The following is a 20,330-nucleotide window of genomic DNA, read 5'->3' as shown; positions in this document are numbered from 1 at the left end:
GAGGCTTAAAACTCAACACGTAGTATGTGAACTGCAAATTGTAGCATGTTTTGTACTTCTACAAAATGTACAACAAAGTGCAGTTTGTGAATCGCGCCATTGGTTTTGAAAGCACTTTCTTAACAAACTGTACTGGATTGAGATTTAATGCACTTTTCAAATTGCAATTATATACTTTAGCCCAGATTATAAGAAACACAATTGAATGTTATGCCTTTAGTGTAGAGCATGAAATATTTCTTTCTCCTAAGACCTATCTTCATTCTGGACTTCATGTGTGTGTCTTAGGCATGTTGAGAAGACCTTAATCAAGATCAAAACCATTCTGCAGTCACAAACTACGTGATTTGAAAATTCACAGTATGTACTGTTTCAAAATGGGTTTCTGTACTGTACTACACTCTTTTGGGATTTGAAATAGCCTTTCTGAATCATAAGAGGAAATTTGCAACTCACTCTACTTTGTAATTAGGAAGGGACGTCAAGGAGTGATCTTCTCCTATTAGCCATTTCCAAACAAGTGTACAACGCTTAGTGACAACAATTATAGTTGCAAACCATTGAAAAGTCACAGACTGCTTAAAAAGAAGTGGTAATTCATTCACAAAGCGGAAGCTGTTCCTGTTGCATGGCTTACCATTTCGGAACAGTGTGGGGAGGTCTAGTAGGTAGACTATAGCAGTCTTAAAAGGAAACTTTTATTTTTGAAGGAACACCTGTGCCTTTAAAAACATGCGCTGCTTTAATAAATATTTGAGGGACACATCAAAACAAATGTTTTTTATAAATTAGGTGTGATTTGGTCTGATTTGCGTGTGTTAATACCACTGCTAATAGAGACTCCGAATATGGCCAGTTATCCAACAAAGATTATTGGGCTCATTACGAGTTTGGCGGATGGATGAGCTGACCACCAAACTCGCAGGGATGAGACCACCGTCAACCCAGTGGTCTCACTCCCCCAGTCGTATTATGATGTTCCCACCGGTTTAACCTGTGGGAACATTGTCTTACGATTTGTGCTACAGTATTGGTCTTGGCACCCTTAAGAGAGCCAAAGCCAATACCGTGGCACAACAGCACAGAATTACAATAATCAAATAAAACACAGCTGACAGTTTGTATAGCTGTATTTAGACATATATAGTAAAGCAAAAAATAAAAATGTTCTTTTTTTTTGGAAGAGAAGAAAACAGGTAGAGGAGTCTTGATTACTTTGAGGGGGCAGGGAATGCTCACGATCTTTCAGAAACGCACGCCAAGTAACCCTTAGTGGCAAGGCTCACCCACATATAGGTCAGTAAATGCCAGTAAGTAGAGATGCTAGGTGTTCCATCAAGGTACAAGGCCTCAGTTGTATCTTTAGTCAGTTTAAGTAAATTAGGTCTAAATTAATGAGAATTATCTAAGTTATAAATATAGAAAGTATTTATAGCTGTATCATTGGTCGTTTCCAACCACAATATAATTTGTATGTCGCAAATCAGAACCTTGTGGTACTCTGCCTTTCTGGGGACAGAAGGCAGGTTAATGGGGAGACACTGGGACTTAGCTATCTGTAGTTCAGCCAGTGTAATGGAACCAGAGCCCAAAGGTGAAAGGCTGGCAATTGCACTGTTTTTTCAGATCTCTAAGTACAGCCACTGGGAAGAGAACAGGCACTCGCATAGCCCACACCTGCTGGCATTAAATATACTTCCACTAGGAGGTCGGGTGTCATAAATACCTCCAGCACTCTGCCACCATAATACAGCAGATCCATATACCCTCATCCTCTCGCCGCCATGTGCGCTACCAAAAAAGATTTATGAGTTGGACCGAGTTGATAGCCGTGCCGTAATTGTATTGCGTGTGCTCCAGGTATCGAGCACGAGAAGCTAAGTCATGGGTTTGCAATGCACCCGACCAAGCTGAGAGAGATGATTAAACACACCAGACGCACTACTGCAGCATGGCATTTGAACACTGTTAGAGTCGGAGTAGGTGTCAGGAGAGTCAGACGTTGGTGACGTTGGTGAAAGAAGCTGAAGCAAAATGTCACTGGGGAACAAGATAACCTCTTTAGCTAGAAATAGCTCAGTGATTATTTTCTCAAAGTTTACATTATCATTAGGTCTGAACTCAGAGCCACATACAAGGTTTCATAAATGTTCTCAACTAAAAATAATACATGCTTGTCCGCTTTTCTGATGCTTGTTGAAAATAACTGTGTGAATGTGTAGTCTGCTTGTCTAGAGTTGGTTGTGGAGATGGGAACGTTTTGTAGGGGCCTGTGGGGTCATGCTGTTTCCATAATGCTGTTTCAGAAGTGTGTTTGTGAGTTGAAAAAATATTTATAGTGTACTTAATGTTCTCCGTACTTATCAATCTATGGAGGAGGGTAAAGTCAGCTCTCTGTACCAAGTATTACAATGGAAGTGATTTGAGGTGAACACTTGTCAGGGGTTGAGCAGGATTGCTGAGTGGGTGTCTCCATTTAAGTCCCTGGGAAGCACATAAAGTGTCAAAAGGGTGAGTAAGAAGATATGGTTCCCCATCTGCTCATGAGACGTCTGAGATAACGCACTCCCCTATACAAAGGGCAACCTTGGTCTTTCCGGGTGGACTGCAGGCTAGGGAACTGCTTTTTTAAGCCTTGACCGACCATGCCTATATTCTAGTCATTCCCTCCTGCAGTATTTGGCTGGTTTGACCATTTTGCTAGACCTCATTTTGGTTTCTATTTGGGCTCTGTAGATGCCATGAGTAGAGGAATAGAAGCATTGGATAGGTTACAGAGTCAAGGCTAGGTTTTGGTGGGTCTTTGCATGAAATAATTTGGGGCTTGTCTTATGATGGTTCTAAGAAGCTCCACTGCAAGTTTACACATTCTTCTTTATTGACATCTCTGTAGATAACTGAGTTACTAAGACTGTGTTTAGCTTCTCACTTCCGGTCTCTTTCTATAAAGACCTGCATCAATCACTAACACTCCTATACACCATGGGCTGGATTATTTTCTATGGGAGGGTGTTGCAGTACTAGTGGTTGGCGATGTGTGGTGCTGGACTTACTACTGTTTTTTCTTAGTAGTAACTTACATTTGTATTTTGTGAATAAGCAAAAAGTAGTAAACTTACTCAAAAGTAGTAAACTTACTCAAAAGTGCTAAGTACTCAAAAGTGTAAGCCACTTTTGTGAATCAGGCCTCAAATATTTTCAGTGTACAGGGCCAGAAGGGGCATCCTGGTTTGGCTCCTCCTGGCCCCATAGAACAGACTTGGAGAAGACATGATCTGTTTGCATAGTAATTTGTGACGTCCTAGGACTTAGCCGGGATGATGTCTGTGAAACTGTATCTATGTGTGGTTGTCTATGTGTGTTTGGGAATAAGATCAGGTGTGTGACAATGGATGGTGCCACAGACTGAGTGTGATGTGCATCATGTGAGAAGGAGGTTTGATATGAGGTGCAGTGCATGTAAGGGAGAATGGAATAGCTTGTGCAGTTGATTGTGTGGAATGGTGAGATGATGTCTGAAAGTTGTTTGATAAAGATATTGGGTACAACCTAGAGGGTCTAACAGTGCATATAAGTGATAGTGGATTCTACTGGTGCAATTATCAGAACTATTTGCATTTGGAATTTGGAATTAATAGTGCAAATATACTTTTTAAAATGTTTTTATGATTATAAAGCCCCAATATGCTATTCTTAAAACATGGTTTTATATTTGGAAAAATATTTGCCACCTTAGATTTCCATGTGACTAAGGGCTTATTTTTAAAATTCCCTGATGTCTAGTGGCCTGTCTGCCCACCCAGGAGACTGATCAGGGATAATTACCTCCATCTGCCCCCAAGGGGTGCAGAAAGACCTTGTCCCCATTTATTTAGGGTGGGGCAATGTTCATGCCCAAGGTGAGGCAGACCTCACCACTCTCAACCCCCCAGGGGTATATCTGGGATAATTACCCTATCTGCCCCCTGAGGGGGCAGAAGGACTTTGTTCCCATTTAGGTGGGGTAGGGGCATGGCCATGCCCATAGTAGGCAGCCCCCACCACTCTTATAGAAAAAAACCTTTGTTTCTAGTGGGCTTTCTGCTCTCTCAGGGGGGCAGATGTGGGGTAATAATTCCCAATCTGTCCCCTGGGGGCAAAAAGACTGTGGCTATTTTTGTGGTGGAGGGCGGGAGCATTGCTGGGCTGGACAGCCCCCACCGCTAGATCTTTCTTATAAAAATAATCCCTGCTGCCTAGTGGGCTTTCTGCTCCCCCAGGGGGAGATTGGGGTAATAACCTCCATCTGCCCCCCAGGGAGTCAGAAAGATTGTGCCTATTTTTGAGAGTGGGATGGGAGCATTGCCTTGCTTATTCTGGGCAGCCCCCACCCTTTCCTAAAGAGAAAAAAATAATCCTTGGTGGCTAGTGGGCTTTCTGTCCCCTACCGGGAGGCACATTAGGGGCTATTTCTTCCATCTGTTACCCGTGGGGGCAAAAAGACTGAGTTGACAAAAAATAAAGAGGAAGCAAAGTAGCTTGCCCAAGGGCCCGCTCCCCCCTCTCTGATGATTTAGTGAAATGGATCCCTGCTCAGGGATCACCTCCCTCAGGCAATACCCAAGCAGGGACCCACCAGGGAAGGGGACTTTTGGAAAGGACAGACTTTCCCCTTTCCAGCGGTACCTTTCTCAGTGAAATTGGTGCTCAGGGGGCTGAGCTATGCCCCTGAGCACTGGAGAAAATAAAAGAAAATGAGCCGAATGGCTCATTTTACTTTCACTTTCTCTGTAATGACGCTGACGTGCACAGCACGCTGATCGTCGTTGCATGATGAAAATATCAAAAGGAAATCCCTCTGGTGCCTGCACCAGAGTGATTTCCAGTGCCATGTGCGTGGATGACTGGGAGCTGTCCGATGCACATGAGCACTGTGGCGTAAGATGGCTCTGGCCTGTCCAATGCACGCAAAGCTTTAAGGAAGCCCCCACTTTTGCAAAGTCACTTATGTGTCTGGAACAATGACTGGCCATGCCAAGGAATGACCATAACATGGTCATGTCTTGTGGGGGATTTGTTGCTGACAAGGCTTGTACTTTAGCTTGATCCATTGTCTTACCCTCATCAGAAAAGATATTGACAAATGAATTTGAGCTTTGTTTTGTTGAACTCAAAGTTCTCTGCATTCAAGATTAGACCCGCATTAGCAAGTAGTTGACAAACCTGTAAAAGAGCTTTATCATGTTCTTTTTGTGTGGCACCAAGGACTAATATGTCATCAGGGTAATTAAAAACATTTGTGAGGGGCTGTATGATATGTCGAATGACATCTTGAAAACGTTCTTCAGCTGATGACACAATGAAAGATAATCTTTTGTATCTGAATAAACCAATGTGAGTAAATTAGGTAGTATTGTACCTGCAGTTTTCTTCAAATTTCAATAGGTGAGACCATTTTTCAGATCAAGGTGAAAGAAGACTTTTGCACTATTTAATTGTGTCATCATGTTGGTAATGTGTGGACCAGGATGTTTTTCTCTTTCAATTACCTTATTAGCTTGACTCATATCAACACAAATGCACACAGCTATATCACTGTCATTTTTGGGTACTACCACTATGGGGGAACCCACAGAGTTGGACCAGTAGATGTGCAATGATATCATGCTTTAGGAATGTTTAAAGCTGTTTCTCAGCAACTTCTTGTAAATGAAATGCAATTTGTCTATGTCTTTGAGGGCCAAGACAGACGTTCTCATTGCTATGCAGTTTCACTTTCAAAGTCTTAAGTTTTCCTAACCCATGAAACAACAACGGGAACTGACTTACTATTTCATGATGAGCATTCATGTTGTAGTTCACAGATATCAGTCCCATTTCAGCAGCATTATTGAAACTGAGTAGAGAGGCATTTGACGCAGTACCTTCAAATACATGAATGCGTGTTTGTACCTTTGTCATTTTGCATCTCATGGTTGCTATGAATGAACCTTGACTCTTTAAAGGCATTGATGAAGCCCAGGTATACACTTTAGTCTTCTACAATGTGAGTTGGTGGGGCAATGAAGGCAGTTCACTGTATTTATCCTCTGGCATAATGTTTATTGACGCACCCCTGTCAATAATAAAAGGTATAGGTGCAGCTGTGATGTAATTTTCTGACAGTGTTTGGGTGACTTTGGTGATTTTACTTGTCAGCTTTTCTTTTACTTGTATTCTTCCTTACATGCAGCCAGTCTGACGTGCACATGTTTTTCTGAGGTAAACATGCCCATCACACATCTATCTTCCTTACTGTCACTTGACAAAGAAATTGAAGAACTCTTGGATGAAGATTTAGATGACCATCAACCTTTTTTAGTGTTGATTTGCTTTGTTGATGTTGCCGCTTGGCCTTTTGGGCATCAGCTTCTGGAATGTTCAGGTGTCCATTTTCTTTTCTTGGTGTGTCACACTTAGTTTTTTCTTTGTCTTGAAAACCATTAGAAAATGGTTCTCTTTCCACAGCATTTGAATACTTGTCCAATGGCGGGACATTTACCTTTGTGTCAAAATGAAAATTTTCATCTGAAGCACAGTTTCCTTTTCTTTGGAGACATCACTTTGTGTCCTTCAGCCTTGTGTTTTTTGCTTACTTTTCACCTTTATGACTGACTCACTTTAGGCAACTCCAGCCTGCATGTCAGCAGCTTGTCGATCGGCACTCTCTTCAGCTCTGCCAGCCATGAGTGTTTCTCTCAGCATACGTCATCTGAATTAATCTGGCAAACAACCATTTATAACTCTGAGATGTATGCCTTCTTCATCATTGAATTAATTCAATTTGCAATGTTTGATAAGCATATCAAGTCCTTCAACAAATTTGTTGATTGTTTCACCAGCTCTCTGTCTTTCCTGACTGAAAATGTATCTTTTGTAGTCAACGTTCGGCATTAGATTGAAATTGATATTTAGTGCTTCTTTTACTACTTCATCAGTAAGATTCTTAAGATGCAAACAAAGAGAAAAATGAGAGTAGTAATGGTATGTTAACAGCACATCCTATGAGTGTCCAGCAGTAATCTTAAATGATTTTCTTGCTCCATCAAAAGAGTTAAGGGGTAGTGTTGTATGGTTACCAATGTCCTACTACCCCAACGCATAAGCATTTACTTAACATAACACATACAATAAAGTAAGCAGAAGATGGAACCACAGCACTCAAAGAAATTCCCATTCAGTGTAATAAGTATACCGAAATTTCAATCTGATCCAGTCGTTTTAATAGTTGAATTTCATATTCTTCATTGTTCTTCTTACAAAGTTGAGAAGATATGAACAGTTTTGATCAGGAAAAACTGTCCCCTGGGCTGGTGTTAGTTTTCGGTGCTTCCACAGATTTATGATTTCGCATAAATCTGGGGAAGCATCAAAAGCAATTGTTGTTGCGGTGGAACGCCCACTGCATCATCCAGTGCATACCCCTCTGCCGCAGAAAACTGCCTTGGAGTGGCACATATTTACAAGGAGGCATTAAGCTACAAAAAGTGGCTTAACGCTGCTTGCAAATATGGTTCCATGAATAGTGCCACCGGAGTGTTACTAAAAGTGACGCTCCGGTGGCGCTAGAGCCTTTTAAATCTGGCTCTTAGTGCACTAACCACTCCAGAGATGTCACTCACTTCCTGCTCCCACCCAGTTATCAGAAAACCACATTTAACCTGTTGACAAAGTTTAGAAAAACAATAAATGTGCCCAGCGTAACAGCTTTTTGGGATAAAGTGCTTCTGGATCGCCCCTAGATTTGCTAGGGTTGTCGAGGAAGGAATTTCCCCTCAGAAAAAAAGTGTTTTGCCCATAGAAAAAACAAAAACAGACAAGAGGCTTTTTTTGCACATTCAGTTAGCCTTCCGACTGTGCTGACTTGTCCACAATGCACAATTCAGCACCTCTTTACAGGCAGTTTTAAAAATGTTACAACAGTGGAATGAAATGTGTGGAAAACGACATTTAACATGGCGTTTTCAAGATAGACTATTACGCCTATATTTTGAGTGCCCCAAAAAGTATAAACGTATGTTCAAGTAAAGTCGTAGGACTCCGCTCCAAAGTTTGCACTTTTTATGAATTGGGCCATTTATGTCGAAACGTCAGATATTTTCATAATTTAATGGCAGATCGCAGTTGTTAGTGTTGATACCATGTTAACAGATATTTGTGATATTCTTGTTACGATTTCAGTTACAGATGATATTAGGAAAAAACTTTTACAGCAGTTATAAATTAGAAAATTACTTGCAACTTACATACCTGTAGGTATTGATTTGGGCAATGTAAATAAAGGATTGATTTAGTAATAAGTAATAAATGAGGAAATAGTCAGTTATAGTTATCAGAATAGAGTGCTATGTGGCCCATCAGACCAGAAATACAGAAAGACATTTTATTTCACATCGGTCACAACTGCACCATGACTACACTATGGTATCAAAACAATAAACCTAAATAGAAAACTCAAATATGTTGTAATGCTTTGAGTCTAGCAACTTTACAAGAAATCCCTCTCAGGACCAAAGGCCTTGCATCCACAGTTTCTCAGAGTAGGTTCTAACACTTGTAAAATCATGTTTTCTTGACACCCGCATGGGCCATCATTCTCAGTGCCCCTTATCAGCATGACATCATGGTGTTGCAACTGGAATTTTTCGAGCAAAGCTTAGTTCACATGCATATTGTAACGTCCTCCCCAGCCCATGACATGTAAATAAATATGCCATACATAAAGCTCTGTAACAGACATCTTTATTTTTCAATGTACTATCACGCTCTGCACGCATTGTGCCATACCTTTATAACCACACCATGACACCTCCCATCCGATTACGTAACTCCTGCGTAGAGTCCACCAAGGGGTGCCAGGGCTCTAACATGCATGATATCAAAGACACTACACATAAGTCCTCACCCACTGCCCTAGTGCTGTCAATCGATGCCCTAAATACCACAGCCCGGGTGTACTGATGATGTATCTTACAATTGCATGTATTCTCAGAGGTGCAGGGATGCCACACTGGTATGATCTCTAATTCAGGCTAACTGGCCTCTCCAGTGCAGATCCCATCCATTTGGCCACACTGGTATGATCTCTAATTCAGGTTAACTGGCCTCTCCAGTGCAGATCCCATCCATTTGGCCACACTGGTATGATCTCTAATTCAGGCTAACTGGCCTTTCCAGTGCAGATCCCATTCATTTGGCAAGGGCATTCCTTGACAAGTCTCTATCTGCGGCCTTCAGTCAAGTTATGATGTTTTAAGGTACCCAGTCCAGATATTTCTAATAAATTAGGTGAAAAAAGGGACATTGGATAGCCCTGGGTCATTTAAGCTTAAAATAACTGTATCTAAGCAGGAGTTATTTATGCTTTAGATAATTGTATCCAAGCCCGTGTTACCAAAGGTTTATACTTAAAGATGTTTCTTATGTGTTTTTTCTTAAATACATATTTTTAAAAAGGCGCAGGTGCCAAGAGTGTCTTAACATAGTCACACACAACTAGAAAACACCCAGTTGTACATGGTGCAGCTCACAAAGCTGACTTCAATGGACTGACCATCTGTAAGAGGACAGCCTCTTAGCTTTTTCAGATCCTCTTCCAGTCCTTGAATAGTTAAACTCTTATACATACAGTAACATCTCCTATGCAGTCAATGCATTTTACTGTGAGGGAAGTTTCGTGGATCTCTTATAGATTTACACAATGCCCAAAAATTAATCTGAACATACATGCTGACACTAAGGGCCAGATTTATCATAGGATTGCGTTGCCCTTGCCTCAACTGGGGTCACAGAAGGACAATGCAGTCTTTAAGTGAATAAAGGACTGGTTAATCACATCTGTGCTAATCAGGCACTAAATAATGTTAAGTGTTTCTCTTTGAAGATGAGTTGCCTTGTAAAACAGGCAGTCTTAACTTTGTATAGTTAACAGTTGTTTTATAATTTAGCATACCTTCTTTATATGCTAATATGTCCATATCATTGGAGCATCTCTGCCAGAGATGCCCCTAGAACACCAAGCCTTGCATGGCACTTAATTGCTTGCTACATCTGGGATAATGTAAGGCAGCACAAGATGCTGCTTTGCGTTTCTGTGCGCTGGGAAGGCGTTACATGTAAGGCGAGTGGGTGCTCCCACGCATCCACCCATCTATTTTGGTCCCTTGCCAGATTTACCAAGACAAGTAAACCTGAGAATCTGTCATAATTCTATGCCTTCCAGATTTACTCCTCCTAATTGTGAAGCATTCTGCAGCACACTTAGAAAGAAGAAAATGCCTCAAAAGATTGTTATTGTGCAGAAAGGTGTCACTGTCTGCACAATAACAAGCCAGCCTGCAATGCAGGTACCCTTACGCCATGATGCAAGGATGCCTACATTGGCGCTAGGCTGCACTAACTGTGTCAGTGCAGAGAGAGAGCAGGAATGAGTTATATCTTAATAGATATAGCGCATTCCTTCCTTCACCATTTGGCACAGCGCAGCGTCTTGTTCCGCTGAGCTGCATCAAATAATGTTAACTCTGGCCCGACATTTACACCACACTAGAAAACGTATATATTTTGTTTTGTTATATTTTTACTCTGTGGCAGTGAATACATTAATGGTGCAATCTGTTAGCCTTTGCGGATCATCTAGCGGAGGATACCTTAACCCCTTCCCCGCCACGGACGTAATGGTTACGTCCATGGCAGCACCCGTGTGGCGCCATGGACGTAACCATTACGTCCTGAATGCTTCCCTCGGGAGAAGCGCTAGCGCTCCTCCCGAGGGCCGCCCCCCCACCCCCCTAGGTCAGGGCTGACCGGGGAATCCCTTCCCCTTCCACCCCCGACCCCCCCCACCACCCCCTGTGACGTCAGCGCGCGCGCGCGCTGATGTGTCACAGGGGCCTCCCTAGTCGCGCTGGAAGCTCTGCTTCCAGCGCGATTGAAAAAGAAATGCAAAAGCATTTCTTTTTCAATCACTTGGGAGGCCCGGAGGGGCTTCAAAGGGAAGGAAAAGTATTTCCTTCCCTTTGAAGTCCCTCCGAGGGTTTCAAAAGCCGGATTGCTTGCAATCCGGCTTTTGAAACCCCACTAGACACCAGGGATTTTTTTTTTTTTCATTGAAATTGACCAAAGGGAGCGACCCCTTGGGCAAGGGTCGCTCCCAGGGGGGGCATTTTTTTTAAAAGGCCTTTTCTGCCCCCCTAGGCACCAGGGACCATTTTTTTTTGTTTTGTTTTTTTTTTGTTTCATTTTTTTTTATTGAGGTGGGGAGCGACCCCTTAGGCAAGGGTCGCTCCCCTTGGGGGAAAATTATATTTTGGCCATTTCTGCCCCCCTTGGGGGCAGATTGGCCTATTTTGATGAGGCCAATCTGCCCCCAAGGGGGGTAGAAACCACTAGACACCAGGGAGTTTTTTCTTTGCGTGAATTTCACGCAAAGGGAGCGACCCCTTAGGCAAGGGTCGCTCCCTGGGGGGGAGGGCAATTTATTTTAGGCCATTTCTGCCCCCCCTGGGGGCAGATCGGCCTATTATTAGGCCGATCTGCCCCCAGGGGGGGAAGAAACCTCTAGGCGCCAGGGCAAATTTTTTTTTTGTGTTTTTTTTTTTTGTTCTTTCTTTTTTTTAGAGATGGGGAGCGACCCATCAGGCAAGGGTCGCTCCCCTGGGGGGCAAATTGTATTTAGACCATTTCTGCCCCCCTGGGGGCAGATTGGCCAATTTTAGGTCAATCTGCCCCCAAGGGGGCAGAAACCACTAGGCACCGGGGATTTGTTTTTTGGCGCCAATGTCACGCAGGGGGAGCGACCCCGTAGGCAAGGGTCGCTCCCGGGGGGGGGGGGGTGGGGGTTGCGGGGGCAAATTTATTTTAGGCCATTTCTGCCCCCCCGGGGGACAGATCGGCCTATTATTAGGCCGAACTGCCCCCCGGGGGGGGCAGAACACTCTAGGCGCCAGGGCAAATTTTTTTTTGTGTTTTTTTTTTTGTTGTTTCTTTTTTTAGAGATGGGGAGCGACCCATCAGGCAAGGGTTGCTCCCCTGGGGGGGCAAATTGTATTTAGACCATTTCTGCCCCCCTGGGGGCAGATTGGCCAATTTTAGGTCAATCTGCCCCCAAGGGGGCAGAAACCACTAGGCACCGGGGATTTGTTTTTTGGCGCCAATGTCACGCAGGGGGAGCGACCCCGTAGGCAAGGGTCGCTCCCGGGGGGGGTGGGTGTTGGGGGGGCAAATTTATTTTAGGCCATTTCTGCCGCCCCCGGGGGGCAGATCGGCCTATTATTAGGCCGATCTGCCCCCGGGGGGGGGGGCAGAAACCTCTAGGCGCCAGGGGAATTTTTCTTTTTTTTCTTCTTTGTTTTTTTTTTTTAGAGATGGGGAGCGACCCATCAGACAAAAGTCGCTCCCCTGGGGGACAAATTGTATTTAGGCCATTTCTGCCCCCCTTGGGGGCAGATTGGCTGAGTTTAGGTCAACCTGCCCCCAAGGGAGCAGAAACCACTAGGCACCGTGGATTTGTTTTTTGGTGCCAATGTCACGCAGGGGGAGCGACCCCGTAGGCAAGGGTCGCTCCCGGCGGGGGAGGGTGGGGGTTGGGGGGGCAAATTTTTTTTAGGGCATTTCTTCCCCCCCCCCCCCCCCCCTGGGGCCGGCTGAGCTACAGGCCAAACACCACAGGTAGGCACCTTGCAAAAAACACCTCTGTTTTCTGTGAAAAAATATGTTGTGTCCACGTTGTGTTTTGGGCCATTTCCTTTTGTGGGCGCTAGGCCTACCCACAGAAGTGATGTACCATTTTTATCGAGAGACTTAGGGGAACGCTGGGTGGAAGGAAATTTGTGGCTCCTCTCAGATTCCAGAACTTTCTGTCACCGAAATGAGAGGAAAAAGTGTTTTTTGGGCCAAATTTTGATGTTTGCAAAGGATTCTGGGTAACAGAACCTGGTCAGAGCCCCGCAAGTCACCCCATCTTGGATTCCCCTGGGTTTCTAGTTTTCAAAAATGCACTGGTTTGCTAGGTTTCCTCAGGTGTCGGCTGAGCTACAGGCCAAAATCCACAGGTAGGCACTGCTTTTTATAAAAAAATGTGATGTGTCCACGTTGTGTTTTGGGCCCTTTCCTTTCGTGGGCGCTAGTCCTACCCACACAAGTGATGTATCATTTTTATCGGGAGACTTGGGGGAACGCTGGGTAGAAGGAAATTTGTGGCTCCTCTCAGATTCCAGAACTTTCTGCCACAGAAATGTGAGTAACATGTGTATTTTTAGCCAAATTTTGAGGTTTGCAAAGGATTCTGGGTAACAGAACCTGGTCCGAGCCCCGCAAGTCACCCCTCCTTGGATTCCCCTAGGTCTCTAGTTTTCAGAAATGCACAGGTTTGGTAGGTTTCCCTAGGTGCCGGCTGAGCTAGAGGCCAAAATTTACAGGTAGGCACTTCACAAAAAACACCTCTGTTTTTTTCCAAAATTTAGGATGTGTCCACGTTGCGCTTTGGGGTGTTTCCTGTCGCCGGCGCTAGGCCTACCCACGCAAGTGAGGTATCATTTTTATCGGGAGACTTGGGGGAACGCTGGGTGGAAGGAAATTTGTAGCTCCTCTCAGATTCCAGAACTTTCTGCCACAGAAATGTGAGTAACATGTGTATTTTTAGCCAAATTTTGAGGTTTGCAAAGGATTCTGGGTAACAGAACCTGGTCCGAGCCCCGCAAGTCACCCCTCCTTGGATTCCCCTAGGTCTCTAGTTTTCAGAAATGCACAGGTTTGGTAGGTTTCCCTAGGTGCCGGCTGAGCTAGAGGCCAAAATCTACAGGTAGGCACTTCGCAAAAAACACCTCTGTTTTTTTCCAAAATTTAGGATGTGTCCACGTTGCGCTTTGGGGTGTTTCCTGTCGCCGGCGCTAGGCCTACCCACGCAAGTGAGGTATCATTTTTATCGGGAGACTTGGGGGAACGCTGGGTGGAAGGAAATTTGTAGCTCCTCTCAGATTCCAGAACTTTCTGCCACAGAAATGTGAGTAACATGTGTATTTGTAGCCAAATTTTGAGGTTTGCAAAGGATTCTGGGTAACAGAACCTGGTCCGAGCCCCGCAAGTCACCCCTCCTTGGATTCCCCTAGGTCTCTAGTTTTCAGAAATGCACAGGTTTGGTAGGTTTCCCTAGGTGCCGGCTGAGCTAGAGGCCAAAATCTACAGGTAGGCACTTCGCAAAAAACACCTCTGTTTTTTTCAAAAATTTAGGATGTGTCCACGTTGCGCTTTGGGGTGTTTCCTGTCGCCGGCGCTAGGCCTACCCACGCAAGTGAGGTATCATTTTTATCGGGAGACTTGGGGGAACGCTGGGTGGAAGGAAATTTGTAGCTCCTCTCAGATTCCAGAACTTTCTGCCACAGAAATGTGAGGGACATGTGTTTTTTTAGCCACATTTTGAGGTTTGCAAAGGATTCTGGGTAACAGAACCTGGTCCGAGCCCCGCAAGTCACCCCTTCTTGGATTCCCCTAGGTCTCTAGTTTTCAGAAATGCACAGGTTTGGTAGGTTTCCCTAGGTGCCGGCTGAGCTAGAGGCCAAAATCTACAGGTAGGCACTTCGCAAAAAACACCTCTGTTTTTTTCCAAAATTTAGGATGTGTCCACGTTGCGCTTTGGGGTGTTTCCTGTCGCCGGCGCTAGGCCTACCCACAGCAAGTGAGGTATCATTTTTATCGGGAGACTTGGGGGAACGCTGGGTGGAAGGAAATTTGTAGCTCCTCTCAGATTCCAGAACTTTCTGCCACAGAAATGTGAGGGACATGTGTTTTTTTAGCCAAATTTTGAGGTTTGCAAAGGATTCTGGGTAACAGAACCTGGTCCGAGCCCCGCAAGTCACCCCTCCTTGGATTCCCCTAGGTCTCTAGTTTTCAGAAATGCACAGGTTTGGTAGGTTTCCCTAGGTGCCGGCTGAGCTAGAGGCCAAAATCTACAGGTAGGCACTTCGCAAAAAACACCTCTGTTTTTTTCAAAAATTTAGGATGTGTCCACGTTGCGCTTTGGGGTGTTTCCTGTCGCCGGCGCTAGGCCTACCCACGCAAGTGAGGTATCATTTTTATCGGGAGACTTGGGGGAACGCTGGGTGGAAGGAAATTTGTAGCTCCTCTCAGATTCCAGAACTTTCTGCCACAGAAATGTGAGGGACATGTGTTTTTTTAGCCACATTTTGAGGTTTGCAAAGGATTCTGGGTAACAGAACCTGGTCCGAGCCCCGCAAGTCACCCCTCCTTGGATTCCCCTAGGTCTCTAGTTTTCAGAAATGCACAGGTTTGGTAGGTTTCCCTAGGTGCCGGCTGAGCTAGAGGCCAAAATCTACAGGTAGGCACTTTGCAAAAAACACCTCTGTTTTTTTCCAAAATTTAGGATGTGTCCACGTTGCGCTTTGGGGTGTTTCCTGTCGCCGGCGCTAGGCCTACCCACAGCAAGTGAGGTATCATTTTTATCGGGAGACTTGGGGGAACGCTGGGTGGAAGGAAATTTGTAGCTCCTCTCAGATTCCAGAACTTTCTGCCACAGAAATGTGAGGGACATGTGTTTTTTTAGCCAAATTTTGAGGTTTGCAAAGGATTCTGGGTAACAGAACCTGGTCCGAGCCCCGCAAGTCACCCCTCCTTGGATTCCCCTAGGTCTCTAGTATTCAGAAATGCACAGGTTTGGTAGGTTTCCCTAGGTGGTGGCTGAGCTAGAGGCCAAAATCTACAGGTAGTCACTTTGCTAAAAACAGCTCTGTTTTCTTTGATATGTCCACGTTGTGTTTTGGGGCATATCCTGTCGCGGGCGCTAGGCCTACCCACACAAGTGAGGTATCATTTTTATCGGGAGACGTGGGGGAACGCTGGGTGGAAGGAAATTTGTGGCTCCTCTCAGATTCCAGAACTTTCTGCCACAGAAATGTGAGGAACATGTGTTTTTTTAGCCAAATTTTGAGGTTTGCAAAGGATTCTGGGTAACAGAACCTGGTCCGAGCCACACAAGTCACCCCTCCTTGGATTCCCCTAGGTCTCTAGTTTTCAGAAATGCATAGGTTTGGTAGGTTTCCCTAGGTGGCGGCTGAGCTAGAGGCCAAAATCTACAGGTAGTCACTTTGCTAAAAACAGCTCTGTTTTCTGTGATATGTCCACGTTGTGTTTTGGGGCATATCCTGTCGCGGGCGCTAGGCCTACCCACACAAGTGAGGTATCATTTTTTTTTTTTTTTTTATTGGAAAGGTATCATACAACAAATACAAATAAGAAAATAAAGCAAATAAAACCCAGCGGGGGATAAACCTTTGGAAGACAAATGTCCATCTCTTAAATGGTGACATACCATTTTGGTTTAAACATTTAAACATTATGAGCAAAAATCCAATCCTGAAATGCCCCCCATATTACCTTCCCTTTCCTCCTCGCATATTTCCCTTTCCGTTCATACAATGCTGTTTCCAAATAATACACTGACAATAATCTGGCCAACCATTGTTGCCAAGTCGGGGGTCGGACATTGAGCCAGGCGGATGCTATACATAATCGAAATACTGCCATAGCCACAAATATAAATGCTTCATAAAGATTGTCCGTATCACCCATCACCCCTAAAACCATTACCTCGGGGGTTAGGATTAGATCAAATCCCAAGACTTCTTTCAATACAGATTGAATGCCCTCCTTCAGATCCTTCAATTCCCCGCATGTAGCCATCATGTGTACAATATCTATTCCATACATTCTACATCTTGGACAGCTGGTTCCCAATAAACTGCCCCATTTAACAAGATGAGCTGGGGTATGATACAAATCAAACACAGTTTTATAATGTTGTGCTTGGAGGGAGGAAGAGAGTAGAATAGTGTGTCCCAATTCTAATGACCTTAGAAAGATTTTACTCCCGTCTTCCAGTTTCCTACTCCACTTTTCACAATTCTTCTCTAAATCATCGGGCTGTTCTAACATTAATAATCGATAGATTGACCTGATTGATATATTAGGATTAGTCACAATATCATCCAGCAATTGAACGCTCCTAAATCCCTGCACCCCTCCTGTTTTCCTTAAAAGGAAATCTCGTATCTGAAGGTATTTAAAAAAATCCCTACGCTCTAAACCATAACACTTCTGTAGATCGACAAATGCCTTAACCCCCGAGTTATCAAAGAGATTCCCCAACCTCTCTATACCTGCCGAAACCCAGCTTGCCATACATTTATCCTTGAATATGTCGGGGAGCAATGGGTTCTTTTTGATCATGGTATAACAATTATATCTACCAAAACCTTTCTTTTTATACCATGACCGCCAGCACTTATAGGCCGCCTCCAATACCTTATATCGAGTTTTCTTATAGTACCCGGGCTCATGAAAAGTTACCAAACATCCATTAGCTGTTGCACCCATCTGCAGCTCATATATATTAGGACTATCCTCTTCTGGAATCCCTCCTTTTTTAGAACCCCATAAAGGGCGCATATACTGAAAGGCTGCCGCCATTTGGTATAATTTTATATTCGGCAAAGACCACCCCCCCCTTTCTCAGGAAAGTGACATGAATTTACTTGCTCTTCTGCATTTACCATATGCCCAGATAAATCTCATAACCACTCTATCTATCTCTTTAAATCTCGAGTTAGTAAAGCTCAATGGTACAGCCCGGAACAAATACAACAGCTTAGAGAGGAAAATCATTTTTACCATATTACACCTCCCCATGATGGTTAAATGTAAATTATTCCATCTGCACATATCTTGTCTTGCTTTAGCAAGTATGGGATCCAGATTTAACTTAACAATTTCTCCTACTTGTGGCGTGATATCTATTCCCAAATATACTGCATGGTCGACCCTTCGTGTATCCTGAGTGCTGGTGTATTGATTAATCAATATCTGTGTTTTATCTCTGTTTAGACGATATCCAGAAAATCTTCCGAACTTCATTGACACCTTTTCAACCTCTCTCAATGCCGGATCAGGGGTGGGAGTTAGTATAGCAATATCATCTGCATATGCTAGAACTTTTATATCCCATCCCTGCCTATGAATTGGTGGAATCTTGCTGTTATCTTCAATCTGTCTAAGCAAGGGATCTATATAAACAGCAAACAGGAGCGGAGAGCATGGACATCCCTGTCTAGTACCTCTCTTAACCTGGACACTCTCCGATTGTCCCCCCATTAGTTGTATTTTGACTACCGGTGATCTATATAGAGCCCTTATTGCTGCAATAAATTTCTTCCCTAACCCATAATACTCCATTACATGCCATAAATACTTCCAGCTCACCCGGTCAAACGCCTTTTCCGCATCTAATAATGCAACTGCCATCGGCTCCTGGGCCACTTCTGTAACGTCCAAAAGTGCAATAACTTTTCAGATATGATCGGTAGTATCTCTTCCAGGCACAAACCCATGCTGACTAGGAAAAACTATCTTCCTGATCACAAGAGATAGTCGAGCGGCTAATATCTTTGAATATATTTTAGTGTCGCTATTGATTAGTGTAATTGGCCTGTATGATGCCGGGTTTGATGCGAGTTTCCCTTTCTTTAAAAACATTACTATATTAGCCGTATCCCATGATGGTGGAATTGCCCCTCCATTCTGTACCTGAATAAACAGTTCTATCATTACCGGAAGCAATATGGCTTTAAATGTTTTATAAAACTCTAAAGGAATTGAATCGGGGCCTGTAGCTTTACCCGTGGCTAAATCCCCCAGTGCTTTGTCAATTTCCGAGATATCTATTTGTTCCCCTAGATATGAAGTATCACTCTCCGATAATTTATTAACTTTGATGGGGGTTAAAAATCTCAATATTTCTTCATCCGAGTATATAGATGCGTCATCATACAATTCCGTATAATATCTGTGGAAAACCCTCCTAATTTGATCCACTTCTACAACCATTTGTCCTTGCCAATCTTTAATCTCTCTAATAGTCCCGGATGCTATTTTCTGGCTTGCCCGTATTGCTAATAAACGCCCGGATTTTTCTCCATACTCGTATCCTAATGAACGCTGCGCAAGATATTTCTCTGCTATTCTTTGGGTCATAGTTTCGTTAATTGCGGCTTTAGCTATTACCACTTCCTCCTGAACCTTTTTAACATCACTCCCTGTTTATATCGCCACAACCAACTGTCTTTCCAATACCCTCAGTTTCATTTGAAGATCTTTTACTCTGTTTTGGGTACTTTTTTGCTTTTTTATACTAAAACTCAATGTTTCACCACGTATTCCAGCTTTTAAAGTGTCCCAGACTATCTCTACCGGAGCTGTCCCTTGGTTAAACCCCAGAAATTCGGCTATCCACTTACTCATATGCGTACAATATTCCGGGTCCCTAAGAAGCCCTCTTTCAAATGTCCATCTCCTCTCCTTTTGTTCCAACCCGTCTAACTCCAATTCTAGTACTAGGGGATTATGATCTGAAACCACCCGCGGATATAACTCCATCTGACCCTGGTTTAATAGTACTGGGGAAACCAGAAAATAGTCGAGTCGTGCTACTTTCATATGCGGGGCGGAGTAATAGGTATATCCAGGATCTGGCTTACATAATCTCACCCATGCGTCCACTAATCCTAGTTCTTTCTGAATAGCGACCATTGCATTATATACTCGCGGTTTCCGCCCTTGGTATTTCTTTGTAGGCACTAAAACATCCTGTAGTCCCTCCCAGGATCCATTCAAATTACAATCGCCACAAAGAACATACGGGGGAGCCCATCCTATTAATTCTATAGCCAGGGTATCTAAAACTATTGGGTCATCCGTGACCGTGCTGTATACGGAACAGAGTGTAAAGCTACCATGTCCATAACTACACTCTACAATTACCCATCTTCCTCCCCTATCTGCCTTTTGCCTACCAAAATTTAATTTATTAGTCCGATCTAATATCGCAACCCCTTTAGTTCTAACCTCTTGTTCTGTTCGGGCAATTACTTTCATACCAAGTGTACCCAGAATTCCGACATTCCTATATTCCACATGTGTCTCCTGTAAACAGTAAATGTCTGCTTTAAAAGTTTTAAATTCCTCCACTACTCTACTTCTTTTACGAGAGTCATTTAACCCACAAATATTAACTGAAGCGATTCGAAGTCTAGCCATTTTCTATTTTAGGCTTTCTTTCTCTCTTTTTGTCCTCCCAGATTTTCATATCTGACTGTGCTTTATCTTGAATTTTCCACTCAATTTGCTCCCCTCCTTTTGTCTCTCCTGCCCCTGCTATCAGTTGCTTCCCTTGTTGCACTCCTACTTCCATCCCTTTCCTTTTTACTCCCTCGTTTTCCATCCTTTCCCTCCCTTGCCTATCCTTC

The sequence above is a fragment of the Pleurodeles waltl genome, chromosome 1_2 (assembly GCF_031143425.1).
Source record: "Pleurodeles waltl isolate 20211129_DDA chromosome 1_2, aPleWal1.hap1.20221129, whole genome shotgun sequence".
NCBI classification, from domain to species: Eukaryota; Metazoa; Chordata; class Amphibia; order Caudata; family Salamandridae; genus Pleurodeles; species Pleurodeles waltl.
Note: the sequence above shows the minus strand (reverse complement) of the source record.